The following is a 23,563-nucleotide window of genomic DNA, read 5'->3' as shown; positions in this document are numbered from 1 at the left end:
CACCACAGTTCGAAAGCATCTGTTCTTTGGCACTCAGCCTTCTTTATGGTTCAATTCTCACATCCGTACATGACTACTGGAAAAATCATAGTTTTTACTATATGGACTTTTGTTGGCAAAATGATGTCTCTGCGTTTTAATACATTCTCTAGGTTTGTCATAGCTTTCCTTGCAAGGATCAAGCAGTTTTTAATTTCATGGCTGTAGTCACCATCTGCAGCGACTTTGGAGCCCAATAAAATAAAATCTGTTACTGGTTCCACTTTTTCCCCATCTGTTTCTCATGAAGGGATGGGACCAGATGCCATGATCTTAGTTTTTTGAATGTTGAGATTTAAGCCAGCTTTTCACTCTCATCTTGCACCCTCATCAAGAGGCTCTTTAGTTCCTCTTTACTTTATGCCATTAGGGTGGTATCATCTGCATATCAGAGGTTATTGATATTTCTCCTAGCAGTCTTGGTTGCAGCTTGTGATTCATCTAGCCTGGCATTTCACATGATGTATTCTGCATATAAGTTAAACAAACAGAGTGACAGTATACAGCCTTGTTGCACTCCTTTCCCAGTTTGGAACCAGTCAGTTGTTCCATGTCTGTTCTAACTGTTGCTTCTTAACCTGCAAACAGGTTTCTTAGGAGACAGGTAGGGTACACCCATTTCTTTAAGAACTTTCCACAGTTTGTTGTGGCTCACATAGTCAGAGGCTTTAGTGTAGTCAATGAAGCAGAAGTAGATGTTTTTCTGGTATTCCCTTGCTTTCTCCCTGATACAACTAATGTTGGCAATTTGATCTCTGGTCCCTCTGCCTTTTCTAAACCCAGGTTGTACATCTGGTTTGTACTGTTGAAGCCTAGCTTGAAGAATTTTGAGCATAACCTTGCTAGCATGTGGTGTTTCCCCATTGGCTCAGCAGTAACAAATCCACCTGCAATGCAGGAGACACAGGTTCGATCCCTGGGTTGGGAAGATCCCCTGGAGTAGGAAAGGGCAACCCACTCCAGTATTCTTGCCTGAAAAATCCCATGGACAGAGGAGCTTGGTGGCTTACATTCCAAAGGGTTGCAAAAGTCAGACACGACTGAGCACACACACACACAAAATTGCTATAGTTGGAACATTCTTTGGCATTGCTCTTCTTTGGGATTAGAATGAAAACTGACCTTTTTCAGTCCCATGACTACTGCTGAGTTTTCCAAATTTGCTGACATATTGGGTGCAGCATGTTAACAGCATCATCTTTTAGGATTTGAAATAGCTCAGCTGGAATTCTGTCACCTCCACTATCTTTGTTCATAGTAACACTTCCTAAGGTCCACTTAACTTCACACTCCAGGATGTCTGGCTCCAGGTGAGTGACCACATCATCACAATTATCCAGGTCATTAAGACCTTTTTTGTATAGTTCTTCTGTGTATTCTTGCCACCTCTTCTTAATCTCTTCTGCTTCTGTTAGAGCTTTACCATTTCTGTCCTTTATTGTGCCATCCTTGCATGAAATGTTTCCTTTATATCTCCAATTTTCTTGAAGAAATCTCTAGTCTTTCCCATTCTATTGTTTTCCTGTATTTCTTTGTATTGTTCATTTAAGAAGGCTTTCTTATCTCTCCTTGCTATCCTCTGGAACTCTGCATTCAGTTGGGTATATCTTTCCCTTTCTCCCTTGCCTTTTGCTTCTCTTCTTTCCTCAACCATTTGTAAAGTCTCCTCAGATAGCTACTTTCCCTTCTTGCATTTCTTTTTCTTTGGGATGGTTTTGGTCACCGCCACCTGTATGATGTTACGGACTTCCCTCCATAGTTCTTCAGAAACTCTGTCTACCAGATCTAATCCCTTGAATATATTCATCACCACCACTGTATAATCATAAGGGATTTGATTAGGTCATACCTGAATGGCCTTGTGGTTTTCCCTTCTTTCTTCAATTTCAGCCTGAATTTTGCAATAAAGAGCTCAGGATCTGAGCCTCAGTCAGCTCCAGGTCTTGTTTTTTGCCGACTGCATAGAGCTTCTCCATTGTCAGCTGCAAAGAACATAATCAATCTGATTTTGGTATTGACCATCTGGTGATGTCCATGTGTAGAGCCGTCTCTTGAGTTGTTGGAAAAGGGGTTTGCTATGACTAGCATGTTCTTTTGACAAAACTCTGTTAGCCTTTGTGCTCCTTCATTTTGTACTCCAAGGCCAAACTTGCCTGTTATTCTGGGTGTCTCTTGACTTCCTACTTTTGCATTCCAATCCCATATGATGAAAAGGACATCGTTTTTTGGTATTAGTTCTAGAGGGTATTTTTAGGGCTTCCTGGATGGCTCAGACAGTAAAGAGCCTGCCTGCAATGCGGGAGATCCAGGCTCAATCCCTGGGTCAGAAGATCCCCTGGAGAAGGAAATGGTAACCCACTCCAGTATTCTTGCCTGGAAAATCCCATGGGTGGAGGAACCTGGCAGGCTACAGTCCATATTGTAGGTCTTCACAGAACCAGTCAACTTCAGCTTTTTTGGCATCAGTGGTTGGGGCATAGACTTGGATCATTGTGATGTTGAATGGTTTGCCTTGGAAACAAACTGAGATCATTCTGTCATTTCTGAGGTTGCACCCAAGTACTGCATTTCAGATTCTTTTGTTGACTATGAGGGCTACTCCATTTCTTCTAAGGGATTATTGCCCACAGTAGTAGATATAATGGTTTTCTGAATTAAATCTGCCCATTCCTATCCATTTTAGTTCATTGATTCCTAAGACGTCGATATTCAGTCTTGTCATCTCCTACTTGACTACATCCAATTTACCTTGATTAATGGATCTAACATTCCAGGTTCCTATGCAATATTGTCCTTTATAGCATTGAACTTTACTTTCACCACAAGACACATCCACAACTGAGTGTTGTTTCTGCTTTTGCCCAGCTGCCTCATTCTAATAGCTCATTTCTGGAGCTATTAGTAATTGCCCTCCGCTCTTCCCCAGTAGCATATTGGACACCTTCCAACCTGGGGGGCTCATCTTCTAGTGTCATACTTTTTTGCCTTTCATACTGTTCATGGGGTTCTCCAGGCAAAAATACTGGGGTGGGTTGCCATTTTTTCCTCCAGTGGACCACGTTTTGTCAGAACTCTTTGCTATGACCTGTCTGTCTTAGGTGGCCCTGCATGGCATGGCTCATAGCTTCATTGAGTTACACACATCCCTTCACCATGACAAGGCTGTGATCCATGAAGGGAAGTAGATGTGTACAGAATTCAAAGCACAGGTTAAGGCTGGAGATGTATTTTGTGAATCATCTGTTTTTAAAAATAGCAGAAACTGATGTGGATTAAATTAAATTCCTTTGTGAGGAAGTGCAGTCAAAAGTGGAGAGTGTTTAGGACTGAGCTTTAAGAAATTCTATCTTGCCTCTCACTGAAACAGGGCAGTGGAAAGAAGAACCTGATGAACAGAGACACCAGGGACCACCTTGGGAGGGAGGCACCTAGTATTGACCATCCACCATGGCATCACACAGCAAAAGAGGAGAAATTCACTAATGGGAGGTCAGAATGATATTAACATGGTAGAATGAATGCTGGGAGGCTGGATGCAACACACCCACATACACCTACACAACCCTTATGCAAACATACCTACATAAGTTTATTGAAATGGAATACACATATTTTTGCCCTGTCAACAAGATTAATTCTGTTGTGTGAGTGGCAGAAAATCCAAAATGGTAATAATATAAACAATATAATTTATTACTCTATTATGTAAACAAATTTTGGAGGTAACTCAGGCCTGTTTAATAGTACTCATGGTGTAGGGATCAAGGTTCCTTTATCTTGTGGTTCCACCATCCCCATAGTAAAAGTTCCACATCATGGTTCAGGATGGCTACTTGTGCTTCAGTCATCCGGTCTGCATTCCAGTCAGCAGGACATTTTTCAGATATTGCACACAACACATGTCTCATTGGCCAGAACTTGGATATATGACCATATCTACTGGTGAGCTGCTGAGAAATAGCTTTGCTTCAAATGACCATGTGCCTAGCTTAAAACCAAGAATCCTAATATAGAACAAATAGGCTGGGACTTCCTACCAGTACAGTGGATAAGAATCTGCCTACCAACCCTGGGGACACAGGTTCCATCCCTGATCTGGGACGATTCCACATGCCGTGAAGCATGCATCACAACTACTGAGCCTGCATGCTGCAACTACTGAAACCTGTGTACCTAGACCCTGTGCTCCACAACAGGGGAAGCCACCGCAGTGAGAAGCCAGTGGACTGCAAGGAGGAGTAGTCCCTGCTGGCTACAAGTAGAGAAAGCCCACACACAGCAGCAAAGACCCAGTGGAACCAAAAATAAAATAATAAATAAATAAATAATTTTTAAAAAAAAAAGAAATGGAGAATTGAAATTGGGACACCACTAGTGGTCTTTGCCAAAGACCTAGTGGAGGTGATGGAATTCCAGTTGAGCTATTTCAAATCCTCAAAGGTGGTGCTGTGAAAGTGCTGCACTCGGTATGCCAGCAAATTTGGAAAACTCAGCAGTGGCCACAGGACTGGAAGAGGTCGGTCTTCGTTCCAATCCCAAAGAAAGGCAATGCCAAAGAATGCTCAAACTACCACACAATTGCACTCATCTCACATGCTAGTAAAGTAATGCTCAAAATTCTCCAAGCCAGGCTTGAGCAATACATGAACCGTGAACTTCCAGATGTTCAAGCTGGTTTTAGAAAAGGCAGAGGAACCAGAGATCAAATTGCCAATATCCGCTGGATCATCGAAAAAGCAAGAGAGTTCCAGAAAAACATCTATTTCTGCTTTATTGACTATGCCAAAGCCTTTGACTGTGTGGATCACAATAAACTGTGGAAAATTCTGAAAGAGATGGGAATACCAGACCATCTGACCTGTCTCTTGAGAAACCTGTATGCAGGTCAGGAAGCAACAGTTAGAACTGGACATGGAACAACAGACTGGTTCCAAATAGGGAAAGGAGTACGTCAAGGCTGTATATTGTCACCCTGCTTATTTAACTTCTATGCAGAGTACATCATGAGAAACGCTGGGCTGGAAGAAACACAAGCTGGAATCAAGATTGCCGGGAGAAATATCAATAACCTCAGATATGCAGATGACACCACCCTTATGGCACAAAGTGAAGAAGAACTAAAGAGCCTCTTGATGAAGGTGAAAGAGGAGAGTGAAAAAGTTGGCTTAAAGCTCAACATTCAGAAAACTAAGATCATGGCATCTGGTCCCATCACTTCATGGGAAATAGATGGGGAAACAGTGGAAACAGTGTCAGACTTTATTTTTTGGGGCTCCAAAATCACTGCTGATGGTGATTGCAGCCATGAAATTAAAAGACGCTTACTCCTTGGAAGGAAGGTTATGGCCAACCTGGATAGCATATTTTAAAGCAGAGACATTACTTAGCCAACAAAAGTCCATCTAGTCAAGGCTATGGTTTTTCCAGTGGTCATTTATGGATGTGAGAATTGGATGGTGAAGAAAGCTGAGTGCCGAAGAATTGATGCTTTTGAACTGTGGTGTTGGAGAAGACTCTTGAGAGTCCCTTGGACTGCAAGGAGATCCAATCAATCCATCCTAAAAGAGATCAGTCCTGGGTTTTCATTGGAAGGTCTGATGTTGAAGATGAAACTCCAATACTTTGGGCACCTCATGCGAAGGGTTGACTCATTGGAAAAGACCCTGATGCTGGGTAGGATTGGGGGCGGATGGAGAAGGGGACGACAGAGGATGAGATGGTTGGATGGCATCACCGACTCGATGGACATGGGTTTGGGTAGACTGCGGGAGTTGGTGATGGACAGAGAGGCCTGGCGTGCTGCAATTCATGGGGTCGCAAAGAGTCGGACACGACTGAGCAACTGAACTGAACTGAACTTGTATTTACCAAAGACCATGTTGTATGTTATTGTACAACATATTTTCTTTTTCATTCAAAAATTTTCCAACTTTTGATGACTCTTGCCAGCTATAGTTATTGTATAGTATCCTTCCATGTATGTACTATGTCTTCTAATCCAAAACACCCATGAAAAATATTAGATAACATCAAGGATCCAATACATGGCTAGTACAGCTTAGGAAGATGTTTTTAAACTAACTTGGCTTGTCCATATATCTTACAACATTAGAGTCAAAAGAGCCTGTAACGAACATCTTTCAGCTAAGTGCAGCCTGGCTGCAAAAGCATGCCTCCTGAAGCTAGTTCTGACTAGAGAATTTTTAAATTCATGGGCACATTTTACACCCTGCTTTAGGCAGATGTGAACATGCACATGTTAGCCCTGGCTACACATCAATTTCTAGACAGGAATAAACTACCCTTTGCTTCTTTTTCTAGGAGGCATATGATGCTGTGGTGAATGAGGCCATAAATTTCTGCAGGAGATGGAAATCCCACAGTAGGCACTCATTACCATGTCTTTGGACTGCCTTTTCCCATAACAAATATGGTCAATTTTGTTTATGGGGATGGTAGGGAAGGTAGTCATTGGCTCAAAGAATTTGGCTCATTGAGTCAGAGTAAAGCAACCAAAAATTTTCTTATGCAATGTGGAACAGAAAGTTTCAGAGTCCAGCCAAGTGCAGATTGGGAAGGTAATAGGGTGGCAAGATTTTTCCTCGTTACAGTGGGTCTATTTACTTCTTATGCAGGCATTTCATGGCTTAAGGGATCAACAACAATCTATGGCAAATTGTCTTCAAATTCTAGAGTTATCAAATCCTGTCTTAGATACATGGCAAAAATGTAGCATGGTGAAAGAGGCTTGTAATTAAAACAGTATTTAGTACATAAGAATTTTGTTAAGAAGCAAATGAAACTGTGAATGACAAATAACATTATCAACTGTAGACTGCTCCACCAGTATTATTTTAATTATCTTCTTGTGTCATGGCTCCAGCCCAGATGTTATTATTTAGCCAGCAGGAGTTAACCTGTATTAGTCTGATATAATTATTAGGTCCCAGAGAGTTCTAGGTTATTAGTCCCAAAGGTGCTATCTTAACCAGATGGCCAAAAGGTTGGGTGCAGCTCTGTTCAGTAGGAGAATTAGTGAGTCATCATGTCATTCTACCCATTTGTGTAGGTAGAAAGTTGTTTAATTTGAACCTAGCATCAGCAATTACAGATATCTCTGGAACACTTTTAAAAGAACCTAATACTTCTCTAAGATTATAAAACAGTAACAAGAGTTGGATAATACCAGTGTACTTTGGTTCCTGGTAAGTTCTGTCCTCTTACAACATTGCTCATTGGTGACAATAGTTGAATAGATTATGGTGCCTTATTATTACTGACTTTGTATCTCCATGTAATAGCTTGCCACAGGCTGACTTGCTAACCAATCTATGATAATACCATTGTACACAAAGTAACAAGTAGAATGATTTCCCTATATGTTATATAGAAAGGATCTTCAGAATTTTTTTATAAATAAAATAGTGGAACTGCTGAATAATAGCTGTGTTACTTATCTTCTGTTGTGTAATAAATCACCCCAGTCCTTAGAGACTTTATTCTTGTGCTTCAGGAATCCGAGCATAGCATGGTTGCTTGCCTCCAGGAAGGAGTTTGCAATCAACTGTCAGCTGGGGTTGTGATCTCATCTAACATCTCAGCTGGGGGTAGTGCTGGGGTCCACCCTAAAGCTCACTCACGTGGTCATCAGCAGGCCCGAGTCACTTAACGATTAGGGCCTTTCCATGGGGCTGCCTCGTGACATGGAAACTGGCTTTTCATGGGGCCAGCGAGAGAGAGAAAGAGAGAACCAGAAGCTAGTCTTTTATAATTTAATCCCCAGAGTAGCATGTTATCCCTTCTGACATATTTCATTCATTAGAAGTGAGCCAATAAATCCTGTCCCTAGGACTGGGAGGGAGTAAACAAGGGCATGAATATTAGCTAGTGGAAATCATTCGGGATTATCATAGAGGCTTCTTACAACAATGGCATTGGAGTTTTATAATTTTGAAATAATTATTTGGCAGATGGTCTTCAGTTTAATAAATTATTTTGTTTTTACACAGTAGCTAATGTTGAATATTTGTTAATGAAGTGAGGTTAGATATCTGCTGATAATTTCCTGGAATGTGCTTAATGTCAGCTCAAGTTTTATGATCTACTTGGAGGCACTGAGCCTGTAAAATCTACACAGTAGTTTTTATAGGTTCATTACAGTTCATCTAGTAAATTCTCTTTCAGTAAATTAATTAGTAAACTAATTTCTATGCCTCCCATTTTTTAATATTAATTTTTTTAATTGAAGGATAATTGCTTTACAGAATTGTGTTGGTTTCTGCCAAACGTTAACATGAATCAGCCTTAGGTATACATATGTCCCCTCCCTCTTAAACCTCTCTCCCGCCTCCCTCCCCATCCTGCCCCTCTATGTTGTTACAGAGCCCAGGTTTGAGTTCCCTGAGTCATATGCTGCTGCTGCTAAGTCGCTTCAGTCGTGTCCGACTCTGTGCGACCCCATAGACGGCAGCCCCACCAGGCTCCTCCGTCCCTGGGATTCTCCAGGCAAGAACACTGGAGTGGGTTGCCATTGCCTTCTCCAGTGTGTGAAAGTGAAAAGTGAAAGTGAAGTCGCTCAGTCGTGTCCGACTCTTAGTGATCCCATGGACTGCAGCCTACCAGGCTCCTCCGTCCATGGGATTTTCCAGGCAAGAGTACTAGAGTGGGGTGCCATTGCCTTCTCCCCAAATTCCTATTGTATGCCTCCCATTTTTTAAAAACTAATGAGCAGAAAGTATATTTTACATGGTAAGAATTTAGGTTATTGTATATTTGGCATGACTGGACTAAATGTTATTCATGCTTTCTAAACATAAGACGAATGTATGTGTGTGTGTATGTGTGCGTTCATGATTTGAATCTCTAGGCGCTTATATCAATTAGCAGAAGATAGATACATTATGATAAAATCAACCAATATCATTTTCTTTTTGCCTGAAGAACTTTATTTAATATTTCTTTTAATACAAGTCCTCTAGCAATGAATTTTCTCAGTTTTTATTTATCTAATGTTTTCTTTGAGTAAAGCATTCTAGCATGACAATTTTCTTTCAGTATTTTAAAGATATGGTACCAGATTCTTCTGGCTTGCATGGTTTCTGATGAAAAGTTTGCTCTTACTCTTATCTTTGTTCTCTGTACATAGTGTTTCAAATTTGTCTGGCATTTTTTTAATGTATATTCTGCTTGGAGTTTGTTGAGATGTCCAGATCTGTGGATTATAGTTTTCATCAAATTTGGAAAATTTTTGGCCATTATATCTTCAGATATCTCTCCTCCCCCTTTCTTCTGAAACTCCAACTACATGTTTAATGGACTCCTTGACATGCTTACAGTCACTGATGCTATGTGTGTGCACAAGTATGTTGATCTTTTTTATCTCTGATTCATGGATAAGTTTTCTATTGCTGTGTGACAAACGACCACCAACTTTGAGGCCTAAAATAACACCGACTTATTAACTAACAGCGGAGAAGGCAATGGCACCCCACTCCAGTACTCTTGCCTGGAAAATCCCATGGATGGAGGAGCCTCGTGGGCTGCAGTCCATGGGGTCGCAAAGAGTCGAACACTACTGAGCAACTTCACTTTCACTTTCACTTTTCACTTTCATGCACTGGGGAAGGAAATGGCAACCCACTCCAGTGTTCTTGCCTGGAGAATCCCAGGGACAGGGGAGCCTGGTGGGCTGCCGTCTATGGGGTTGCACAGAGTCGGACACAACTGAAGCGACTTAGCAGCAACAGCAGCAGCGTTAACTAACAGTTCTGAAGGTCAGGGGACTTCCCTGGTGGCTCAGAGGTTAAAGAGTCTGCCTCCAATGCGGGAGACCTGGGTTTGATCCCTGGGTCAGGAAGATCCCCTGGAGAAGGAAATGGCAAACCACTCCAGTATTCTTGCCTGGAGAATCCCATGGACGGAGGAGCCTGGTAGGCTACAGTCCACGGGGTCGCAAAGAGTCGGACACGACTGAGCAACTTCCCTTTCCTTTCCTTTCTGTAGGTCAGAAGTCTGGCATAGTACATGTCTGGATTCTTTGCTCAAGATCTCACATGGTTGAAATCAAGGTGTTAACTGGAGATGAGGTTCTCATCTGAGGCTAGCATCCTCTTCCATGCTCACTGGTTGTTGTTTTCTTGGGGCTGTAGAATTGAGGTCCCCATTTCCTTGCTGCTTCTCAGCTCATTGCTGGTCTTTGCAAGTGAAGGATGCCCACATTCCTTACCACATCAGCTTCCCCATCGTCAAGCCAGCAGTAGTACTTTGGATATTTCTCCTGCTTTTGATCCCTTACTTCCTCTTGTGACTATCCAGAGAAGCTCTATGCTTTCAAAGGCCTCTCATCCTCAGGTCAGACCTGAGGATGATCTCTGTTTTTTTAACATCATCTGTATCCTTATGCTTAGTCACTCAGTCGTGTGTAATTCTTTATGACCCCAGGGACTATAGCTCACCAGGCTTCTCTGTCCATGGGATTCCCCAGGCAAGAATACAGGAGTGGGTTGCCATTTTCTACTCCAGGGGATCCTCCCAACCCAGGGATCGAACCTGCATCTCCTTCACTGGCAGGCAGATTCTTTACCGCTGAGCCACCTGGGAAGCCCCATCTGTATCCTAGAATATAACAATCACCAGAGTGGAATCCATTATATTCATTGTCTTGTGGATTATGTTACATGCACATACACAAGACACAAAATCTTTGGAAACATCTTAGAATTCTGCCTAGCACAGACAGTTTTACTCTTGTTTCTTTAACTTTAGTTATCTTTTCTTCTGCAGCATCATACTTGTTATCAATCTCATTCAGTATATCTTCCAACCAGACATTGTATTTTTTATCTCTGAAAGCACCACTTAAGTCATTTAAAAATCTTCCATTTCTTTCCTCATAACGGTCATGTTTTCCTCTACCTTCTTGATTAGAGACCACGTTTATAAAAACTGTTTCAGCATCTTTGCTAATTCCACCATGTTCTTCATTTCTAGTTCTATGGTTTTTTAATAAAAATTTCTCTTGGTTATAGATAATATTTCATGCTTCTTTGCATGCGCGGTGATTTACGGTTAGATATTGGACATTGTGAGTTTTACATTTTTGAATGTTTGGTTATGCTGTCTTATTTTAAATTGTGTTGGATTTTGTTTTGGCACACAGTTAAGTTACTTGGAGTCACTTGGAGTCTTTCAACTTTTTGCCTTGAAGCTTTGTCAGAGCAAGTCCAGAGTTGCTTTCAGTCAGGAAATAACTTAGCCCTCCTGCTCTGGTGGTACACCTTTGATGATTCTTCTTAATGCCCCCTGTATGAAAACCTTTTCCACTCAGGCTTGTACAGCAGAAACCATTCCCAGCCTGTGAGAGCACTGGGAATTGTTATGCCTTCTCATTTCCAGTGGGTCTTTTCCTGGCCTGGGGTAATTTCCTTTCACATAAGAGAACAGTAGAACTCAGCCAAATACTTGAGGGTATTTGTAGAGTTCCAGAGCTCTCTCGTTCTCAGCAGCTCCCTTCTTTCTGGTAATTTGTCTTGAAAATTCTACTGGCCTTGGCCAATATCTGCTTTTCAGCTCAACAAGACTTCTGGGGTCTGTTTGGGTTCCCATTTTTACTTTTTCTGTACTGCAGCCTGGAAATTACCTCCAGGTGGTGTGGTACAATTGTAGGGCTGACCTTGTTTATTTCTTTTCTTTCAGAGGTCATGGGTCTGCTCTGCCTCTTCGCCAGTGTATGAAAATAGTTGTTTCATATATTTTTTCCATTTTTTCTACATACTTAAGGTGAGAGAATAAATATGGGCCCTGTTATTCCATCTTGGCTTGTAGTGGAATATTTATGATGAAACCAAAATAAATATAGACGTTTACTTTTAAGAACTTTTAGAGTATAGCATGATCTTCATTTTAGGTCTAATTGAACTCTAATTAGTCTGCCTTTCAAATATAAAGCCTGTACTAAGTATTAGGATGTAGTTGCTTCTCGGTGTCTTGAACAGCGAGGAGTTCACATAGGAAGAAGGTATGTAGGAGGTTTTTGAAAGAGTAGGAGAATGTTAAGAAGAACACGGAAGAAGATACAACATCAAGGAAACTGTTGGATTGGCTGGGTTCTTTGATTCAGCAAGTATTCCCTGAACAAACATTCTTGCCAAGTACCTGTTAGCCTGGCTTTCCCGCCGGCTGGAGTCAGCCAAGCATCAAGTGCAGCCAAGCATGGCTAGGACCTTTGGATGCCCAGGTGCTCCCTCTGTATGTGCTCAGAACTGCTGTGACTGCCTCCCTCTTTTCGTCCTTTGGATGCCTTTGTTAAGGGTCAGCACCACCCTTAGATCCAGGCAAGATGGTTTTCTGTCCTGAGCCCTGTGCTTTCAACATCTGTATTTCACAGATACAGAAAACATAAGTTTATTAAAAACACACAATATCCTGTCACTGGGATCCAGAACTCAGCTCTGATGTAGTACAGTGTGTCACATCATACATCTACTCTCATGACTCATGCTATTCAGGACCCAGGGGAACACTTATCCACAACTCGTGCCCAAAGTGCTTTTAGGCAACAGGTGATGGCATCTGAGTATTCTGAAAGTCTGTGTTTGATTATAGTAGATGTTAGAGATCAGTGCTGCTTTGGCTTGATGATTTGAGTAGCAGAGATGTATAGTAAAGAGAAGACAGATTAACTGTTGAGTATCTCCTCTCAGATAACTTGAATGCAATAGGTTCTTGCACAGTGAAATATCATTTTCCAGTTATGCTGAGTGCTCATGTCCTTGCTTTTCTTCACGTTCCAATCTCTGGTTCCAGAGCATAGTTCACAGCAATTGCATATGGTAGCTGAGAAATAGTTTGCAGTATATATTCATATTGTTTTAAAATTTGTTTATATGTAGGCCTAAATGTAACATGAGTAAAATGCAATACCAGTTCTTTACGCTGTTGACTAAATGGTTACTAAGTACTAAAACATTGTGCCAGTTTGAGTTTTCCAGGAAGCAAATGCCAAGACAGAGTTGGGAGTGCAAGAGATTTATTTGGGGAGATGCCTGTGAAAGGCACAGGGAAGAGGGAGCAGGAGTGGGCAGGAAAAGCCTTGGGACTACAAAGTAGATCTAACACCTGTGAAAGGAGAGAGGAAAATAAGGAAATTGGGGTAGAAAGAGTCTCAGACTTCAGTATAGCTCAGAGAAAATCTTGACCAGCCCAATAAAAAATAAATTTTAGTTTTACCTGAGCCCTTGTTCCTACAAACATTAAGACCTGCAGAGTTTCCATTTCTCTCAGAGCTAAACCTCTTTGCCCTAAGTGTAGCAATATGACCCTAATGGCCTGTTTTTTTCTGCCCACTTTGTGGTTTCAGAAATCTGATTCTTAACTTTAACTTGTCCCAATTCATTTAAAATGTGCCAGAGCCCCTTATCCTGGCCCAAGCTGTGTCAGATGGATAGAAGGAGGGGCAAAATGGGAGGAATAAAGTCTCATGACAGTGGGGGGTGGGGCGGGGGGTGGGCAGAGTGAAAAGACTGGTAGTATTTGGTGTAAATTTTGCCAAGATTGAAACTAGGAATGAAGAGTGAATGTTATAAGGCAGGAAAAACATATTGTCTTCAGAGAAATTGAACACTGAAATTAATGACAGCCCACAACTGACATAGTGAACTTTTTGTCTTAAAGAGAAAAGTAGTGTAATGGATCCACTCTTAAGACACACTTGCAAGTGTTGTTTTAAGGTGTCAAACAAATCAGTGCATGCTAAAAAATATTAATAAGAAACCTTGAGCTCATTCTCAAGATTTGCATCAAATCAGACCCACCTGGCTCTGTTACTGTTTTTAAAAGGCTAAATGCTTGGCAGACAGTATAGGTATTTGGGGAAATTTTAGAATTGCATATATTGGAGCAAATTGGTTGTCTCCAGAAAGTGGCTCTTATTAGGAGCACTGAATTACTATGTTACTGTATGAATGAATACAAAATAACGGGCGCAGCATCCAGATGGCAACCCTGCAAACTGGCTTTGGAATAGTCACTTGACCTCTCTGTGCCTTGGATTCCTCATCCATAGCAGAGGGATAATGATAGCTCTTACCTCCTTTAGACTATGGTGATGATGAAATGAAATTATACACATGAATAAAACACTAGAGTGGGCCCTGGCACCTACCAACCTTTCCATAATTATTGTTTATAATGATTGTTTCTTTATCCATCTGTATTTGCTCCCTTCCATGGATTGATTATACTTTTAAGCTAAGCTGGCTGCCTTGCAATATGTGTTCATTAGAAGAGTGTTGAGTGGATCAGTTCAAACTCATCACCACTACAAATTACTAAAATAAAACAGCTCAAGGATCCTGTGATAATAGCAGTGGATCACCCTTGCAGCAAAAGATGAATTGGATGAGGGTGCACCATCCATTTAAATCACTGCCATCAATCTACCACACAGGTTTTTTTTTTTTTTTCTTTTTTCCTTTATTTTTATTTTTATTTTTTTTTTTATAAATTTATTTATTTTAGTTGGGGGCTAATTACTTTACAATATTGTAATAGTTTTTGCCATACATTGACAAGAATCAGCCATGGGTTTACATGTGTTCCCCTTTCCGGACCCCCCACCCACCTCCCTCCCCCTCTCATCCTTCTGGATCATCCCATTGCCCCGGCCCTGAGCCCTTGTCACATGCATCGAACATGGAATGGTGCTCTGTTTCACATATGAAAATACACATGTCTCAATGCCATTCTCCCAGAACGTCCCACCCTCACCTTCTCCCTCAGAGTCCATAAAATTGTTCCATGCATCTGTGTCTCTTATTCTGTCTCGCATATAGGGTTATCGTTACCATCTCTCAGATTCCATATATATGCATTAGTATACTGTATTGTTGTTTTTCTTTCTGGCTTACTTCACTCTGTATAATGGGCTCCAGTTTCATCCACCTCAGTAGAACCGGTTCAAATGTATTTTTTTTAATGGCTGAGTAATATTCCATTGTGTATATGTACCACAGCTTCCTTATCCATTCGTCTGCTGATGGACATCTAGGTTGCTTCCATGTCCTGGCTATTGTAAACAGTGCTGCGATGAACATTGGGGTACACGCGTCTCTTTCAATTCTGGTTTCCTCGGTGTATATGCCCAGCAGTGGGATTGCTGGGTCATATGGCAGTTCTATTCCCAGTTTTTTAAGGAATCTCCACACTCTTCTCCATAGTGGCTGTACTAGTTTGCATTCCCACCAACAGTGTAAGAGGGTTCCCTTTTCTCCACACCCTCTCCAGCATTTATTGCTTGTAGACTTTTGGATAGCAGCCATTCTGACTGGTGTGAAATGATACCTCATTGTGGTTTTGATTTGCATTTCTCTAATAATGAGTGATGTTGAGCATCTTTTCATGTGTTTGTTAGCCATCTGTATGTCTTCTTTGGAGAAATGTCTGTTTAGTTCTTTGGCCCATTTTTTGATTGTGTCGTTTATTTTTCGGGAATTCAGCTGCAGAAGTTGCTTGTATATTTTTGAGATTAATTGTTTGTCTGTTGCTTCATTTGCTATTATTTTCTCCCATTCTGAAGGCTGTCTTTTCACCTTGTTTATAGTTTCCTTTGTTGTGCAAAAGCTTTTAATTTTAATTAGGTCCCATTTGTTTATTTTTGCTTTTATTTCCAATATTCTGGGAGGTACCACACAGGTTTTGAAATGATTCTTCTAAAGGGTATAAAAAAAAAAAAATTTTTCATGTCTGTTCTTGAAATATGCTACAGATGCTATGAAAAACAAGGACAAGAAGTGGGAGGTAAGAGCTCTTAGATGAGATTTAAGATATTACTTGCCAAATAGTTTTGGTCTGGATTTCTTATATTTCAAAATTGTGTCCCACAAGTCTCCATAGCGACATCTTGAAGTTGATGGAGTGGCTGATGAGAAAAACACATGGTTCTCTCTGAAACTCTAAGAGGGCCTCCGCTCTGCTACTGTCCACCATTCACCCCCAAAGACCAAGGAGCCATGGGACCAGAAATCTATATATTCCTTTGGAATTCCCAATTGGTAAATGCAACAGGGAATATGGGAATTTGCAGGCCTTGAAAGTAACTTGAAATCATTACATCGAATTCTATTTGACCTAGTTAGATTTGCTAAGATTTCTTTCTTCCATTCTGGCCGACCTCACTATGGATTAGAAACCATAATCTCTCCCATTTTCCCCCAAGATTCAGTTCTGAATATTTTTCCTTCTTGAGATGCAGACCTTGGAGGACTAGACCTAAAATATGCAAGTCCATCCTTGCTAGCTTCTCAGCCCACCTTTGAGTTCCAAATCCATGTCTGAAGAATTATTCTCTCCTCAACACTGGACATTTCAAGGGAGAGGGAGCTCACCAGGAGGGAATGGCCTCATCCATTATGTCTGAGGAACACCCTCTCTCTGAGAAGACAGCTTGGGGGAACACAAAGTTTCCTAAGACAAAGTTCACCCCCTCCAACACTCACAGAGGGTAGTGTGCCATCTGGAAGCACTGTAATCATGAGACAGGCCTCAGCTCTGAAAATGCACCCCTTCAGTCTCTTTCAGACTCAGCATCCCAGGTTCCATCCACTTGCTCATTTATCACAGTTTGGGATTTTCTCCCTCTCCTCTTCACAATTCTTAAATTGCTTTGGGGCCACTTGCCTCTAAAAGTGAGGCCTCTGGAATGAAATCCTTGACTCCAGGTGTGCTGTGACAGAGCCAGGTAGATAAATGATAACCAGTGAGGCATATTATTTCAGCTCAGGAAGCTTGTAGAGAAATCCTAGACTATAGACTATAGTCAGTAAGTACTTTTTTCTGTTCTTAGGATGGTTAAGGTGTCCAGGTGATCGTTTTCATCTTCCTGCTTTGAAGTTCCAGGAAGAACTTGACGTCACTTACTATAAGCCTCTCACATTTCTTTTTCTCTCTTCTGGCTATGCTGGGTCTTAGCTGTGTTGCTAAGTTGCAGGCTCTTAGTTGCCACGTGTGGGCTCTTAGTTGCGGCATGCAGGACCTAGTTCCCTGACCAGAAATCGAACCCGGGCCCCCTGCACTGGGAACACTAGCCTCTCACTCTTATTAAAAATCTTCCCCATCTCACCCCAAATCCTGCCCAAGGATCCAAATACTTTGTGCTATAGGAAAACTGACAGAACTGACCCCCAGGTAATAAGATATTTTCAGGAGAAACTTTATGAACCTGGATTCTTGCACCTTCCTATACTTAGAAAAGCACTAAAGCATTCAAAAGAAATCTGTTTCTCATGACTAGTAGCAATGTTCTACTGAGATACATGCTTGGTTGCACATACCCTCTTCACCAAAATCACATTTATACCAACCTCCCCCCTTGTTATTGGAGTATAGTTGATTTACAATGCTGTATAAGTTTCAGGTGTATGACAAAGTGATTCATTTATAACATATATATTTATATATCCATTCCTTTTCAGATTCTTTTCCTGTAAAGATTATTACAGAATATTGAGTAGAGTTCCCTATGCTATACACTAGGTTCTTATTGTTTATCTATTTTATATATAGTAGTGTGTATATGTTAATCCCAAACTCCTACTAATGTATTCCTCCTCCCAATAGTAATTTTTCATTGACCTATACTCTTAATATTTTTCTAGTTTTCTGCAAGTATGCTAAACTTCAGTAGACAAGGCTATTTGAACATTTATCTTGCATTGACAGTTACAACTTCAATGGAGTTGTTGCTCAGCTACAACCTCTGACAAGCTTAGGAATACACACATGCATGTGGGGAGTGTCATTAGCTACACGAGGACATGCCACGTGGTTTCTGTAAAGCAGTGGTGAATGTACTTATGTGACCTAGGGGTTCATTTGCAATCACCATTAACCAAAATAATGAGGCAATGTCTGCATACCCTGGAGAGTCTAACAGAAGAGTTAGAGGTTTTCAAGGGCTGCAAGTGAAAGAATTCCAGCTGCTAAAAGGCTTGTGATTTGATAATGAGAATGCAGGGGTATCTGTGGGGTTTTTTGTTTGTTTGTTTTGTAACTTCAGACTTGTTAGGGTTTTTAGAGCCAACATGTATATGAACTCTTTTGTTGAAATCAAAAAGAGTCAGTTGGACTGATAAGTAAGCTAGGTGACTGAAGGGCACTTCCTCACCTCAAATAGAAATAGGTACTTTTGTGTATATATCCTCATGTTTGCCTTATGGCTTAAATACTAAGGATAGTGACAAATAGGTAAGACCTTTTATATTTTGCCTCTCATTAATCGCTCCCTGATAGAAAGTATCTTACCCAAACAGAAGCAAAAACTTCCCTTTGGGGAGATGATTCTATGTTTCTAGGTATTAGCAATGGTCTCATCAATTGTCCTATAAACCCTTTAGCCCATCTTGACTATTCTGGGTGCCAGTGGCAGTACCATCCTTTGATTGAATATCTCTGCCTTAACCTAGAATACTTCTTTATCTCATTTGGATGACCGTGAAGGTCACGCCACGTCCTTGCTGTCTTTGGGTGTTTCCTTTTAGAGAAAGATGGTTAGAGAAGGTGACCTTCTGATACACTCCTCATGGTTTAACATGAGGCACACTAGCTGTTTTCTGTGAAATAAGCAACTTTCCCAAACAATGACCCTTACTCATCATTAAGGCTTTCTCAGGGAGGTAAAAAAAAAAACCCTTTCAAGTTAAAAATAGGCTAACCAAATTTGCAGACCGCTCATTTTAGTGTACTGTATTACTGTGCAATTTGAAAGGTAGAAAGAGACAGTCTCATGGCTTACAGCAAAGAATTTGCTTGAAGTTACAGGTTTTTTGATGGGCTATAAATGGGATTTCACTCACAGGGGCAAATCTCTCTTGTAATCCTGACGGCATTATTTTTTAAAACTGCACAGTTACTTTATGCACAATAGTTTTGACATTTTATCAGCATGCAATTAAAATCCCTTTGTCTAAGGTTCTGGCTCTAAACTCTTGAATAGATGGAGCCAGAATGAACTGTGTTATGCGTTTCAGAAAGAAGAAAGAAATTAATTTGACAAGTGGTGCGGTTCCATCCCCAGGAGGGAGTGAGCAGTGCAGTGCTGCTCTCTGTCGGGCCGCTGCAGAAACATCCAGGATGCATTTTGTCTGCCAAGAAAGTCTTCCCGAGGAAGTGTCTCCAGTCACTTCCCTGGAATAGTCTGGCTGCTTATTCAACACAGAGACTTTTCTTTCAGCCAAAGGGCAAGAGAAACCCAGTAAGCTGAGTAATAGAGCAGAAAACAAAATATGTTAAAACTCCTCTGCTGGGCACTGAGTGCTTCCATCTCCCCAAATTCATATGTTGAAGCCCTAATCCCCATGTGATGGTATCTGGAGTGGAGTCACTGGCAAATAATTAGCTTATGAAGGCACAGCCCTCATGAATGGGATTAGTACCTTTATGAAACAACTGCTCTCACCCATATTGTAAATCAGCTGTTTGTTTCATGCGTGTATGCTGTCGTGTCTGACTCTTTGCAACTCCTTGGACTATATAGCCTTCCATGTGCCTCTGTCCATGGGATTTTCCTGGCAAGAATACTGGAGTGGGTAGCCATTCTGTTCTCCAGGTGATCTTCTCGATGAAGGGATCAAACCCAGGTGTCCTGCATTGGCAGGCAGGTTCTTTACCACTGAGCCATGTGGGAATCCCCAAATCAACTATATTCCAATATAAAATAAAAATTATTTTAAAATGTTCTTCTGCATTGATTTAAATGATCACATGATTTTTCTCCTTTATTCTGTTAATGTGGTGTAGCACATTTATTGATTTGTAATTGTTGATTCATCATTGCTTCCTAGTGATAAGCCACTCTTGATCATGGTGTATGATCCTTTTATAACGCTGTTGAATTTGGTTTGTTAGTATTTTGTTGAGGATTTCTCATTCAATTGGTACTTTGATCTTAGACATCCCAGCCTCTAGAACTGTTAGAAATAAACGTGATCTGGTCCTGGCCAATGAAATATAAGAGCAAGTCAAGGGGTGGGGGAAGTGTTTTCCCTCCCTGAGAAGAACAAGAGATTCAGGAGAAGAAAGCTACATTTGCCCCTTCATCCCTCCCTGCTTATAGAGCTGGTATGTGAGGCTGGGCTGCCTGGGACCTGGCAGACATCTGGAAACAAGCAGGTGTTAATTCTCTGGATGAAACCACTGAGCTGCCAACCACCCTGGAAAAGCAGCTCTGAACTTCTTGTTCTTTATGGTTTAAGCTCCTCTGGTTGACTCTTCTGTTCATTAGTGCTGAGTACGTTTCAGCCAGTACAGATGGTCTAAAGTCTGGGCAGGAGATTTCCATACTCCACAGCCTACAGGAGTATTGGAACTAGCTGACCTACCTTCTGTTAATTCTCTTCATTGCTACACTGATTGTTAATGACCTAAGAGCCCCAAGGATCATGGTTCAGTAAGACTCAGGGATGTGTAAAAGCAGGCTATATATCCAAGCTGAAGGTGACTTCTAAAATGTGGTTTGAACAGCACCAAAATCCTCCACTCAGCATATAAAATAAAATCAAATAAAATGAATGTCCTTATATCCTGCTTTCAGGTTTGAAAGTCTATTGGTAGAGATTTATTTTCTCAGGGTCTTGTCTTCATGAGTCTTTTCTTAAATTACATGTTTGCCTGTACAGAGACTAGTATCTTACACTCTTACTAGCTCACATTGTTAACTGAGATGGGGAAACAGAAGGCAGGGACAAAATTAACAGTATTTTAGGATATATGAGTTGGGTGGGATTTTTGAGATCACCTGGTCTCATACCTTCCTTTCATAGATGAAAAATTATGTGGACCAGAGAGGTTCGGTGGTTTACCCAGTCAATCTCCACCTTAGAGCCAGAACCCTGGTTTCTAGGCTTCCAGTCTGGGGGATTTTATACTCTCCTGCCATTCTCAAATTAACTGTGTGAATGGCACATTGGCACATTTTAAACACCTGGAGCAACTTTGCTGCAATTTCTATATATGAGTCTGGAGTCTGTGGGTTTGAAACTTCCTTTGAATAGTAAAGATTGTTTCTGCAGCATGAGAAGAGCTGATGGATCCTGGAAGGAGCAGACATATCGCAGGTGGCCTCAAGAGTTTGCTGAGGTCCAAGCCTGCTCTTGCTTTCTATCTACTAGAAAGGGGAGTTCTCACTAGTTCTGCCTCCATTTTTACTTAGCTGGTAGATTAAACAGGTTTGTTTTTAATAAACAACTCATTTAACATTTTGACATTTGTTAGCCCATTTTACCAAACATGCTGTATTTACAATAGCATTAAGTTCTTCAGAGATATCTGTTTCTGAGACTTATCATATTAATCACTGCTATGTATTTTTATTGACGTTTTAGAGCCTTTATGGGATCTTCAAACAAGAGTGTTTCTCAAAATGTTAGGTCGTATTATTCAGACATATTCTCATATTTTTGTAAAGCATTTAAGGATCTATAAAGAAATGCATGTACCATTTAAAGAAAGTGTGACTTTCAATTTTAAAACAGCAAGAATTTGTTGAAACATCAACAGTAATCAATCTCTGCTTTAGACATGCAGTTTTTAAATATATTATTTTTCAAAACGGCTACATTTGTGATTATTTTTGTTGTTTGCTTTTGCAAAGACAAACTTATCTACAGTCCTTCAATTCCAAATATTTATAAAACCATAAATTCTGGAACAATTTCTGTGTTCTCTTGCCCTCTGCTGGCTAAATTGAGACCTTTTTTGGAAACACGTCCATCAGCTACCTTATGATCACCAGTGTACACCCTATGACCTGTTCATTGTTAGGTCCATTTGGCAAAGGTCTCCTTAATCTTTATGCCAGAGGTAAGAATCTACCTTGAGGCTCCATTTCTCATCAAGATACCCATGACCTGATGGTTCCAGCTCAGGACACGTGTCCATTTTCAACCATCTTTTGTATTTACCCCTGCATCCTTTGATTAGCACCTTATGGTATACTGTACTATTCCTGACTTGTCTCTACCGCATAATTTAATGGATATATCAGTGTGTAAATAGAAGCTGTATCATTCTGTCTTGGTTATTAATTGCTTGGTGTTTGTCTTGTTTTCCCAGTGTTACTGTCAGTTCTCTAGGCCTTCAGCTCCATCAACTGAATTTAGAAGAGGCCTCAGTCATGGAGATCAAGCCTTCCCACAGGCCCTAGACTTTCCTGAGTGATCCGGGAACCCTCATTCTGGCTGTGACCTGTCTTCCTGGGCTTCCTCCACTCTCCTTGCAGTGGTCAAGATGGACCACACACACTTGGGTAAGATCAGCCCTTCCCTGGAGAGCTCAGTGGAGGAGCGTGAAACAGCTCATGGTCTTAGACCTGATTCCGCCCTCTCTCCTGCTGGTGGCGAACCCCAGCTGATGTTATTTAGGTTCTGCTACCCCGCTGCTCTCTCTTCTCTTCTACCCAGTTCTCACAAGTCTGATGTTCTGGGGTAAACTCTAAGTGACTGCTGCTCTGGATGTCTACTTTCCTATTTACACCTAAATTAAAATTTGCATTATTCTGTCTCCTAGTTATTCTGAAAGTACAAGCTTTTCTCTCACTCTGTATTAATCTATATCTTTTTTTCCCCAGCAGGAGGGTATGTGAGTAGATTTGAATTTGGGTGGCTGGCATTATTTTCCTATGGGAAAGATGCAGAAGTTCTCTTTTCATTTCTTCTTTTTTGTTGTGTGTGGTTTTCTCGGTGAGCTGAGTGAGAATAGGGGAGGAGAGAGAGAGAGTGTGAATAGCTGTCTAGGGGAGCCCGAGGCTGAAAGACAGGACAATGTGACTGCCTACGAGCACTAAGGTACCAATTGAGATTTGTGGTAATAAATGTAAAGTAAGACCAGTCAGTATGATCATGGGCTTTTCTCCAACTACGTTCAGTTCAGCTGCATCCTGTTGTGGTTTCGCCAAATGAGTACAAAGAAATGTGCAAAACAGATAGGAGGAAAACTTCAAAGCTCTCCTGTGAAGGACAAAAGTAGAGTTGAACAACCAGGGAGACACACCACGTTCTTGGATCAAACAGCACAGTGCCAGATGCCAGTTCTCCTCAAGCTAACATGAACGTTTATGATGACCGTGTTAGAAGTGACCTTTTTCCCCCCACTGGAATCAGAAAAGCTGATTCCAAACAAGAATACTCAGGAAAACTATGGAAAAAAAAAAAAAGCACATTGGACAAAAGATATGAACAGTCTGTTCAAAAAAGGAAAAAAAACAAACAAACAGAAAATGTCCCTTATGTGTCTAAACAGCTGCTCAATCTTGCTTATATTAAGAGAAAATTGAATTATAACTGTTTTAAAGTACAAATGCTCAACTATCTGACTGGCAAAACTCAAAACGTTTGATAGTATCCTCTGTAGGTGAGGCTGTGGATAAACAGGCATTCTCATAATTGTTGGGAGTTCAAAATGGTCCAGCCACTATGGAAAGTAATTTCAAATTAACTAATACAGCTGCACATGCATTTGCTTGTTGACTTAGCAG

The 23,563-nt window shown here is 40.9% G+C and overlaps 1 long non-coding RNA gene across 1 annotated transcript in view; it reads left to right on the top strand.

The window, feature by feature from the left end:
• The window catches only part of LOC145524585 (uncharacterized), a 53,328-nt gene extending 30,022 nt beyond the window's left edge, over window positions 1-23,306 (top strand). The window contains exons 7-8 of the long non-coding RNA XR_014067683.1: window positions 22,144-22,336; window positions 22,955-23,306. This is a non-coding gene — a long non-coding RNA (uncharacterized LOC145524585). The remainder of the gene's footprint in view (window positions 1-22,143; window positions 22,337-22,954) is intronic.
• The last annotated feature ends 257 nt before the right edge of the window (window positions 23,307-23,563 follow it).

Source organism: Giraffa tippelskirchi, chromosome 10 (assembly GCF_054371585.1).
Source record: "Giraffa tippelskirchi isolate mGirTip1 chromosome 10, T2T-mGirTip1v1.2.pri, whole genome shotgun sequence".
Taxonomy (NCBI): domain Eukaryota; kingdom Metazoa; phylum Chordata; class Mammalia; order Artiodactyla; family Giraffidae; genus Giraffa; species Giraffa tippelskirchi.
The sequence above is the reverse complement of the archived record's forward strand: the minus strand, read 5'-3'. Positions and strand labels throughout refer to the sequence as shown.